The sequence below is a fragment of the Oryctolagus cuniculus genome, chromosome X, assembly GCF_051225735.1.
Source record: "Oryctolagus cuniculus isolate XC-2025 breed Fujian yellow rabbit chromosome X, ASM5122573v1, whole genome shotgun sequence".
Classification (NCBI taxonomy): Eukaryota; Metazoa; Chordata; class Mammalia; order Lagomorpha; family Leporidae; genus Oryctolagus; species Oryctolagus cuniculus.
The window spans coordinates 73,685,304-73,695,544 of record NC_142888.1 but is presented as its reverse complement, the minus strand read 5'-3'; the positions used below and the strand labels follow the sequence as shown (position 1 = coordinate 73,695,544).

The window sequence follows — 10,241 nt, the reverse complement described above, 5'->3', positions numbered from 1 at the left end:
ATTTTCAACTGAAAAAAAGTAAATTAAGAAAAATGTTGCTTTTTCAGGACAGGCATTTGGCCTATCAGTCAAGATGTTGCTTGGGATGCCTGCGTACTATGTTGGAGTACCTGGGTCAAGTCCTTGCTCCCCTGCTTCTGATCCAGCTTCCTGCTAATGCACATTCTGGGAACAGCAGTGATGACTACAGCCCTTAGGTCTCTACCACTTACATGGGAGACCCAGATGGATTTCCCGTTCCTGACTTCAGTGTGACCCAGTGCTGGCTATCACAGGCATTTGGCAAGTGAACAAGTAGATGGAAGATTTCTCTCTCTCTCTCTCTCTCTCTCTCTCTGCCTTTCAAATATAGTGAAAATAAATAAAAGTTTTATAAAAGGATTATATTTGTAGTTGTTATCTTAGTTTGTGTCGATACTCTATAATGTATGTGCTTTTCAAATAAAATAAAGAGACCACCTAGTGACACAGTTTTCAGAAAATATCCCCATGTTAAGTAGTGCATGACTGTATATGTGTATATATATATATATGTATGTGTGTATATATACACACATGCATTTATATACATCATTCTCTTGCATGTAAATATACAAATGGTATTGAATGTACTTAAAATCCATATAAATGCTATTATAATGTTTGTTTCTTTCTAGAGCTAGCTCTTTTCTTATTCACTTTACCACTGCCACAACTCAATCTTTGCCATTCCAAGGGGTTTTTCTCTGTCTCAGACCCTGTGAATGCTAATCTCTTCCTCAGTCCAACTCTTGGTGTTCTGTTCAGTTTCCCTACAAGTCCCAAGCCAGTGAGTTAAGCCGGGTCCTGCCTTAGATGAGGCTCAGCTTCTTTCCATATTGCCCTCTAAAACAAAGTGTGCACCCAGGCTCTTCAACATTACATGAGACTCTAAGCATACCTGGATCATCACTTTAGTTTCCTTTGATAACAGTGCTTGTTAGAGAAGTGTACATTTTAAAATTTAAAGTATATAGGAATTATCTGTAGACATTGTTAAAATGTCTCACTAGGTCACTAGGTCCACAAGGGCCCAAGATTTTGCATTTCTACAACACTTCCAGGTGTTGCTATGCTGTTGATACATGAACCACATATTTGTTAGCAAGGTTCCAGAGGCTAGACACCTCTCTCTCTTTTAAGAAATTGTTTCAACTTCATGATTTAAAATGAACAGCAATAAAGTGACTTAAAATTGGCTTACACAATGATGGAATGTGACAGCTTTCAAAGAAGGTAAGATGGGCCAAAATAAACAATAAAAGGAAACATTTTACCCAATTTTATTTACCTAAAGCAAGTCAAAGGAAGGAAATAATAAATATTAGAATGGAAACTAAAGGAATAGATAATAGAAAACCAATAGAGAAAATCGGTGAAAACAAAAGCTATGTTGCTATTACAGACTAGCAAAATTCTCAAACCTTTATCTTGATTGACCAAGAAAAGATGAGAGGAGAGAGAATCAGAAATGAAAGAGGTACCAAGTGGTGAGTAGCTGCAGAGGCCCGCAGGGTTGGACTCTGCCTACCTTGCCCACAAGCTGTAAACTCTCCATGCTTCCCTGCCCTTCAATTCTGCTATGTTTACTGCCCCCACCATAGCCTAAGCTGACACTGTACTGATTGAACTGCCTGTCAAGGGCCAGGACTTAATTCTGTACCTGTGAAGGCTTTGTGTTGTGTACATTTCATAGTCTTCAAAGTGGATGATTTCTTGGCCAGTGAGGCAAAGGAAACCAAAGTGTTTGGTGCTCAGTCCTTGAAGGAGATGGTTTCCAAGCTGAAGAAGCCTTGGCAGATCATCCTTCCCATGGAGGCAGGTCAAGCTTTGCCGATTGCATTGAAAAACTGGCACTACTGTTGGATAACGGTGACATCATTCAGGGAGGAAATTATGAATATAGGGATATTACAAGACAAAGTCAAGACCAAGGGAATCTTGTTTGTGGGAAATGGGGAGGAAAGGGTCTGGTATGGTCCATCACTCATGCCAAGAGGGAACAAAGAAACTTGACTCCACATCAAGGTCATCCTCCGAGGCATTATTACAGAAAGTAGGAGCAAGAGAATCCTGCTGTGACTGTGTGACAGAGGAGGGTGCACAATTAGATAGACTACAGAGATATGCAGCTAATTTGTGAGGTGTATCACTTGATGAAAGATGTTCTGGGCCCAGAGCATGATGAGATGGCACAGGTATTTGAGGAATAGGATAAAAAAAGAGCTAGTCTTGTTCTTGATTGAAATCACAGCCAATATTCTCAAGTTCCAAGACACTATGGAGAACAGCTGCCGCCAAAGATCAGTACAGGTGGAAGGGCACCAGGAAGTGGATTGCCATCTCAGTCCCAGAGTACAGCATTCTGGTCAGCCTCATCAGAGGCTGTCTTTGCTGAATGTTTATCATCTCTGAAAAATGGAACAATTGAAGCTAGAAAGAACTGAAAGGTCCTCCCCAAAGAAACAGTTTGAAGATGATAAGGAATTGCTCCTGGAGGACATTCAAAAGGCCCTCTGTGCTTCAATGATCATCTCTTATGTTCTAGGCTTTATACTGTTAAGACAGGCAGCCACTGAATTTTTCTGGACCCTAAATTATCGTGGTGTTGACCTGATGTGGAAGTACATCACCAGAAGCGTATTGCCCAGGGAGGGTACTGTGGTGCAGAGGGTTAAGCAGTCACTCCTGCATCCCAAGTCAGGGTGCTATGCTTCTGATCCAGCTTCCTGCTAATGTGGCTGCGATACAGCAGATGATGGCCCCAGTACTTAGATTCCTACAACCCACGTGGGAGACCCAGATGGAGTTCCTGGCTCCTGGCTACAACCTGGACTATTCCTAGCTGTTGCAGGAATTTGGGGAGGGAACCAGATGACAGATGATCTCTATCTCTCTGTCACACTGCCCTTCAAATAAATAAATCTGAAAAACAAAAGTGTATTCCTGGGAGAGAAAAGATGCATTTGATCGAAACCCAAAACTTTATAATCTATTACTAGATTCTTTAAGAGTCAGCTGTTGAAAACTGCCAGGACTTCTGGCAGCAGGCAGTGAGCACGGTGTCTGGGCAGGCATTCTCATGCTCTGTTTCACCACAGCCATCTCCTCCTTCGATGGATACGGACATATCATGCTGCTAGCCAACCGCATCCAGGCTCAGCAGGGTTATTTTGCAGCTCACACTTATGACATCTTAGCCAAATGAGGACAGTATATCCACACTAAGTGGACAGGCCATGATGGTAGTATGTCATCCTCTTCATATAATGCCTAATCAGACTATTATGATAGCCTCACAATTTTATAGACCAGGATATTCCATATGCTGCACAACACACCTTCAAGGTCCTTTGCTGTTTTCTGCTGAGATCTTTTAAAATAAAGTGTTGTAAGAGATGTAAGAGACTCCTGAAAAAGTCAGAGTGTGTAAAATAGCTCTTTGAAAGCCATCATGCCCTCTGTTCTTGCCTCTTGAGACAGCCCAGGAACTGATCCTGTATGTGACAGCCAACCAACTCCATGAAACAGTCTGTTGCCACCTGTGCCCTGTTGACCAGTAAGGCAGTCAGAATTTGCCTGATAGACAGCAACTCTTAGAATATAGAAGAGAAAGGGGTCCAGGGGATTTGATCAAACTGGAACCTTTATATCATGCAGATGATTCCTTTTCCCCTCCATTGAGTAACAGTTACTTTACTAAGAGAGAGAGAGAGAGAGAGAGAGAATGGGAACATCACGACCAACTGTACAGCAATAACATGAGAAATTGTATGCTAATAAAAGTTGAAATCACCCAAGTAGGAAAAAAGTATTAATTGACCCAAAGGCAACTCACTTTAAAAAAAATATTTATTTAATTACTTGAAAGGCAGAGTGAGAGAGAGAGGGAGATACAGAAACAGACAGATCCATCCACTGGCTCATTCCCTAAATGGCCTCAATGCAGAGGGCTGGGAGGCCAAGGCAAGGAGCCCTGAATGCTATCTGGGTCTCCCACATCCAGGGAAGGGGCCCAAGTACTTGGGCCTTCCTCCATCTTCTTGCATTTTCAGGGAGCCAGATTGGAAGTGGAGTAGCTGGAATGTGAACCAGCACTCTGATACGGAACACCAGTGTCAAAAGTGGTGGGTTAACCCACTGTGCCACAATGCTGGCCCCAACCAACCCATTCTATGAATCTAGTATTACCCTGATGCCAAAACTAAAGGAAGTACAAGAAAACTACATGCCAATGTCTCCTTTTTTTATTTGACAGGTAGAGTTATAGACAGACACAGAGAGAGAGACAGAGAGAAAAGTCTTCCTTCTGTTGGTTCACTCCCCAAATGGCTGCTATGGTCGGCGCTGCACTGATCTGAAGCCAGGAGCCAGGTGCTTCTTCCTGGTCTCTCACGCGGGTGCAGGGGCCCAAGCACTTGGGCCATCCTCCACTGCCCTCCAGGGCCACAGCAGAGAGCTGGACTGGAAGAGGAGCAGCCGGGACTAGAACCCAGCACCCATATGGGATGCTGGCGCCGCAGGTGGAGGATTAATCAAGTGAGCCAAGGTGCCGGCCCCATACCAACGTCTCTTATGAATAGAGTTGGAAAAAATCTAAAACAAATCACTGGAAAATAATCCAACAACATAAAAAATGATGCACATAAAAAGTGGGACTTATTCCCGGAATATAAGGTTAGTTTAACATCTGAAAATAACATAAAATACCATGGCAATCAAATAAAAACAAAAATCACATGATCATCTCAATTGATGCAGAAAAAAAACAGTTGACAAAATCCAACATCCTTTCATGATAAAAACACTCAACAGATTAGGAATAGAAGGGAACTTCCTCAACTTGTGAAAGGGTATCTATGAACAATCCATAGCTAACCCCATATTTAATGGTGAAAGAATGGATACTTTTACCCTTAAGATTAGGAACAAAACAAGGACATTAGCATGTGAACATCATACTGGAGTTCTATCCAGGGCAATCAGGAAAGAAAAAGAAATAAAAGCCATTTGGATGGGAAATTAAAATTATCTCTCTTCATAGACTGTTCTATTACCTCTATTACCTATTGTATGTAGGAAATTCTAAGGAATCCACAAAAACGATAGCTAATAAACAAGTCAAAGTTATAGGATACAAAATCAATATACAAAAATCAATTGTATATATACTTGCAGTGAACAATCCAAATATGAGACTATGAAAAACAATTCCATTTACAATAGCATCAAATGGGGGCAGGTGTTCTTTGCCATGTTTAGGAGGACCCTGCTTAGGATGCCTGCATTCCATATCAGAATGCCTCAGTTTGACTTCTGGTTCCACTTACAATTCCACCGTTCAACTAATGCATGGCCTGGGAGGCAGCATGTGCTGGTCCAAGTGCTTGGGTCCCTGCCATCCACGTTGGACTGGCCGAGGCCCAGCTCTTGCAGGCATTTGGGCAGTGAAGCAGTGGATGCCAAGAAGTCTCTTTATCTCTGTGTCCTTCTCTCTCTTTTTCTCTGCTTTTCAAATAAATTTAAAATCTTTTTTTAAAATAATAAAACAGGGCTGGCGCCGCGGCTCACTTGGCTAATCCTCCGCCTGCAGCGCCGGCACCCCTGGTTCTAGTCCTGGTTGGGGTGCCGGATTCTGTCCCGGTTGCTCCTCTTCCAGTCCAGCTCTCTGCTGTGGTCACTGTCTAACTCTGCCTGTCAGAAAAATAAATAAATAAATAAATAAATAAATAAATAAAACAGAATGGAACTCAAGAAGTGCAAAACTTATACTCTGAAAGCTACAAAACACTCTTGAAAGAAATAAAAAAAAGATCAAAATAATGGAAACATAAACCATACTCATGAGTAAGAAGTCTTAATATTGTTAAGATGGCAACATGTCCCAAAATGATCTATGATTACAATGCAATTCCTATAAGAATTCCACCTAACTATTCTTTTCTTCCTTTACTTTGTAAAACTTATATAAAGGGAACAAATTTAATGTATTTCACACATAGTTTTTTTTTTGTTTTTGTTTTTGGTTTTTTTTTTTTTTTTTTTTGGACAGGCAGAGTTAGACAGGAGAGAGAGACAGACAGAGAGAAAGGTCTTCCTTCCGTTGGTTCACCTCCCCAAATGGCTGCTATGGCCGGCGCACTGCGCTGATCCGAAGCCAGGAGCCAGGTGCTTCCTCCTGGTATCCCATGTGGGTGCAGGGCCCAAGCACTTGGGCCATTCTCCACTGCCTTCCCGGGCCACAGCAGAGAGCTGGACTGGAAGAGGAGCAACCGGGACTAGTACCTGGTGCCCCAACCGGGACTAGAACCTGGAGTGCTGGTGCCACAGGTGGAGGATTAGCCTAGTGAGCCACGGCGCTGGCCCACATATACAGTTTTATGAGGATAATACTTTCTTTTTTTTTTTTTTTTTTTTTTTTTGACAGGCAGAGTGGACAGTGAGAGAGAGAGACAGAGAGAGAAAGGTCTTCCTTTGCCGCTGGTTCACCCTCCAATGGCCGCCGCTGCAGCCGGCGCACCGCGCTGATCCTGGCAGGAGCCAGGATCCAGGTGCTTTTCCTGGTCTCCCATGGGGTGCAGGGCCCAAGCACCTGGGCCATCCTCCACTGCACTCCCTGGCCATAGCAGAGAGCTGGCCTGGAAGAGGGGCAACCGGGACAGAATCCGGCGCCCCAACCGGGACTAGAACCCGGTGTGCCGGCGCCGCAAGGTGGAGGATTAGCCTATTGAGCCACGGCGCCGGCTCGATAATACTTTCTACCATACCCTCCCTCCTTCCCTCATTCCTATCCTCCCTCCTTCTTTTCTTTTAACTTTTATAGTGACATACCTTCAATTTACTTTATAATCACAAGCCCAGCCCTTCACTAAATAAAGAATTCAACAAGTAGTAAGTAGAAAAACCACTGTTCCTCAAGAGTATAGAGAACACCTATAAACAATAGTCAAATCTCAAAATGTCAACTTCACTCACATATGTTACATTTTTTTGTATTCTGTATACTAGTTACCAAAAATCAGGGAAAACATATGATATTTGTCCTCTGGGGATTGGCTTATTTCACTAAGCATAATGGTCTCCAGTTCCATCCATTTGTTGTGAAATACAGGAATTCATTCGCTTAAGGCCAAGTAGTATTCCAGACATCAGTTAATGGACATCTGGGTTGTCTTTATCCAGACATCAGTTAATGGACATCTGGGTTGATTCAGTGTCTTAGCTATTGTGAATTGAGCTGCAGCAAACATGGGAGTATAGATAACTCTTTTATATGCTGATTTCATTTCCTTTGAGTAAATTTCCAGGAGTGGAATGGCTGGGTCATATGGTAGATCAATTTTCAAATTTCTGAGGAATCTCCATTCTGTCTTCCATAATGGTTGTACTAATTTACATTCCCACCAACAGTGTTTTAGAGTACACTTTTCCCCACATCTTTGACAGCATTTGTTATTTTTTGGTTTTTGGAGGATAGCCATTCTAACTGGGGTGAGGTGAAAACTGGAGGCATCATGACACCAGATTTCAAGACATATTACAGGGCAGTTATAATGAAAGCAGCTTCGTGTTGGCACAAGAATAGATGTGTCTATCAATGGAACAGACTAGAGATCCGTGAATCAATCCACACATCTACAACCAACTAATCTTTGACAACCGAGTTAAAATCACTCCCTGGAGAAAAGACAGTCTCTTCAACACATGGTGTTGGGAGAATTGAATCTTTGCATTTCAAAGTATCAAACATGATCCCTACCTTACACACCCTATAAAAAAATCAATTCACAATCAATCAGGGAACCTAAATCTAAGACCTGAAACCATCAAATTACTAGAGGAAAAGTAGGGGAAACACTACAAGACATTTACATCGGCAAAGAATTCTTGGAAAAGACCCCAGAAGTACAGGCAATAAAGACAAAAAGAAACAAATGGGATTACACCCAGCTTCTGCACAGCAAAGGAAACACTCAACAAAGAGGCAACTGATATAATGGGAGAAAATATTTGCAAACTATACATCTGATAAAGGATTAATATCCCAAGATATATAAGATGCTCAATAAACTCAGCAACAACAAAACAAGCAATCCAGTTAAAAAATGGACTACCACTCCCAAAAAGACAAATACCGTATGTTTTCCCTGATCTGTGGTAACTAATAGGGTACCAAAAAAGATAACATGTAGGAGTAAAATTGACATTTTGAGATTTGATGATTGTTTATAGCCTTTGTCTCTACTGTTGATTAACAGTGTTTTTTTCTTCTTGCTATTTGTTGAACTCTTTACTTAGTGTAGGACTAATCTTATGGGTATAAAGTAAACTGAAAGTAGATCATTGTAAAAATTAAAAGAAGGAATTAGGAAGGAGTAGGAAAGGTGGGAGTGTGGGTGGGAGGGATGGTAGTGTGGAAAGTATCACTATGTTCCTAAACCTGTATATATGAAATACAGAAAATTTGTATACCTTAAAATTAAAAAAAAGAAATGGGCTAAGGGTATGAACAGGCATTTTTCAAAGGATGAAATACAAATGGACAACAGACACATAAGAAGATGCTTCGATCACTAGCCAGCAGAGAAATGCAAATCAAAATCATCTAGCTTTTCTTTAGAAATTGGCAAGCTGATCCTAAAATTCACATGTAATTGCAAATGACTCAGAATAGCTAAAACAATCTTGAAAAAGAAGGACAAAGTGGGAGGACTCACATTTCCTGACTTCAAATTTTACTACAAAGCAATGATAATCAAGACAGTGTGGTACTGGCATAAGGATAGACAGGTACATCAATGAAACAGAATTGAGAGTCCAGAGGTAAAACTATATGTCTATGGCCAAGTGATTTTTGACAAATGTGCCAAGACCATTCAATGAGTAAAGAATAGTGCATGGTTCATGAAGTTGGACTATACCCCATACCATACACAAAAATTTACTCTGATGAATCAAAAGCCTAAGTACAGAGCTAAAACTATAAACCTCTTACTAGAAAACATGTATAAATGTTCATGACCTCAGATTTGGCAAAGGGTTATTGTTTATAACACCTAAAGGATGAGCAACAAAAATATAAATTGGACCTCATTAAAATTAAAAACGTTTGTGTTTCAAAGAAAACCATCATGAAAGTAAAAAGAGAACCTATAGAAGGGGATAAAATATTTGCAGGTAATTTTTGTGACAGTGGAGTGGTATCTAGATTATAGAGAACTCAGAACTTAATAATCAAAAGGTGAATAACCAAATTAAAAATGATCAAAGGATCTGAATAGACATTTCCTTAGGGAAGATACACAAATAGTAAGCACATGGATGTTGCTTAATGTCATCAGATACAAATCAAAACCACAATTAGATACACTTTTATACCCACTAGGATGATTATAATTACAAAGTCAAATAACAAGTATGGGCAAGACTGAAGCAAGTAGAGCCCTTGTACATTGCTAGTGGAAATGTTAAATGGTGCTGCCACTTGGGAAAGCAGTTCCTGAAAAGTTTAAACATACAATGCCCATATGACCCAGCAACGTCCCTCCTAGGTATAGACTCAGGAGTAAGCAAAATGTACATCTACACAAAAACTTGTATGAAATTGTCCACGAATGTTTCTAGCAACATTATTAATCATAACCAAAAGGTGAAAACAACCCAAATATCCATCAGGTGATGACCAGATAAACAAAATATGATCTATCTATACAGCACAACAGTGCTTGGCCATAAAAAGGAATGAAATACTTCCTGATGGATGCTGCAACATGGATGAACCCTTAAAAATTTACTACTCAGTAAGAAAAGCCAGTTACCAAGACCATATAGTGTATAATTACATTTATTTTAGAAATCCAGAATAGGGAAATTGATAATAGATACAGAAAATAAACAAGTGGTACTTAGGGCTATGGGTGGGGGAGGAATGAGGAATAGAGAAATAATGGCTGAAAGGCACAGGATTTCCTTTTAAGGTAATGAAAATGTTCTAAAATTAGTGTTGTTTTCATGCATCTGTGAATATTACATTTAAATGGGTGAATTGTGTGGTAGGTGAGTTACAGTTGAATACAGCTGTTTAAAAATAAGTTGGGCTGTGTGTTGAGGGGGCAGGCAGGAAGGGTAGTGTTGTGGTGCAGTGGGGTAATACTGGCAGCCCACAATGAGCACTGGTTAAAGTCCTGATGGCTCCACTTCTAATCCAGCTCCCTGCTAATGCA

At 40.8% G+C, this 10,241-nt stretch overlaps 1 pseudogene; it reads left to right on the top strand.

Annotated features, from left to right (window-relative positions):
• The first annotated feature begins 1,678 nt into the window (after positions 1-1,678).
• On the top strand, positions 1,679-3,295 carry LOC108178695 (6-phosphogluconate dehydrogenase, decarboxylating-like; annotated as a pseudogene).
• The last annotated feature ends 6,946 nt before the right edge of the window (positions 3,296-10,241 follow it).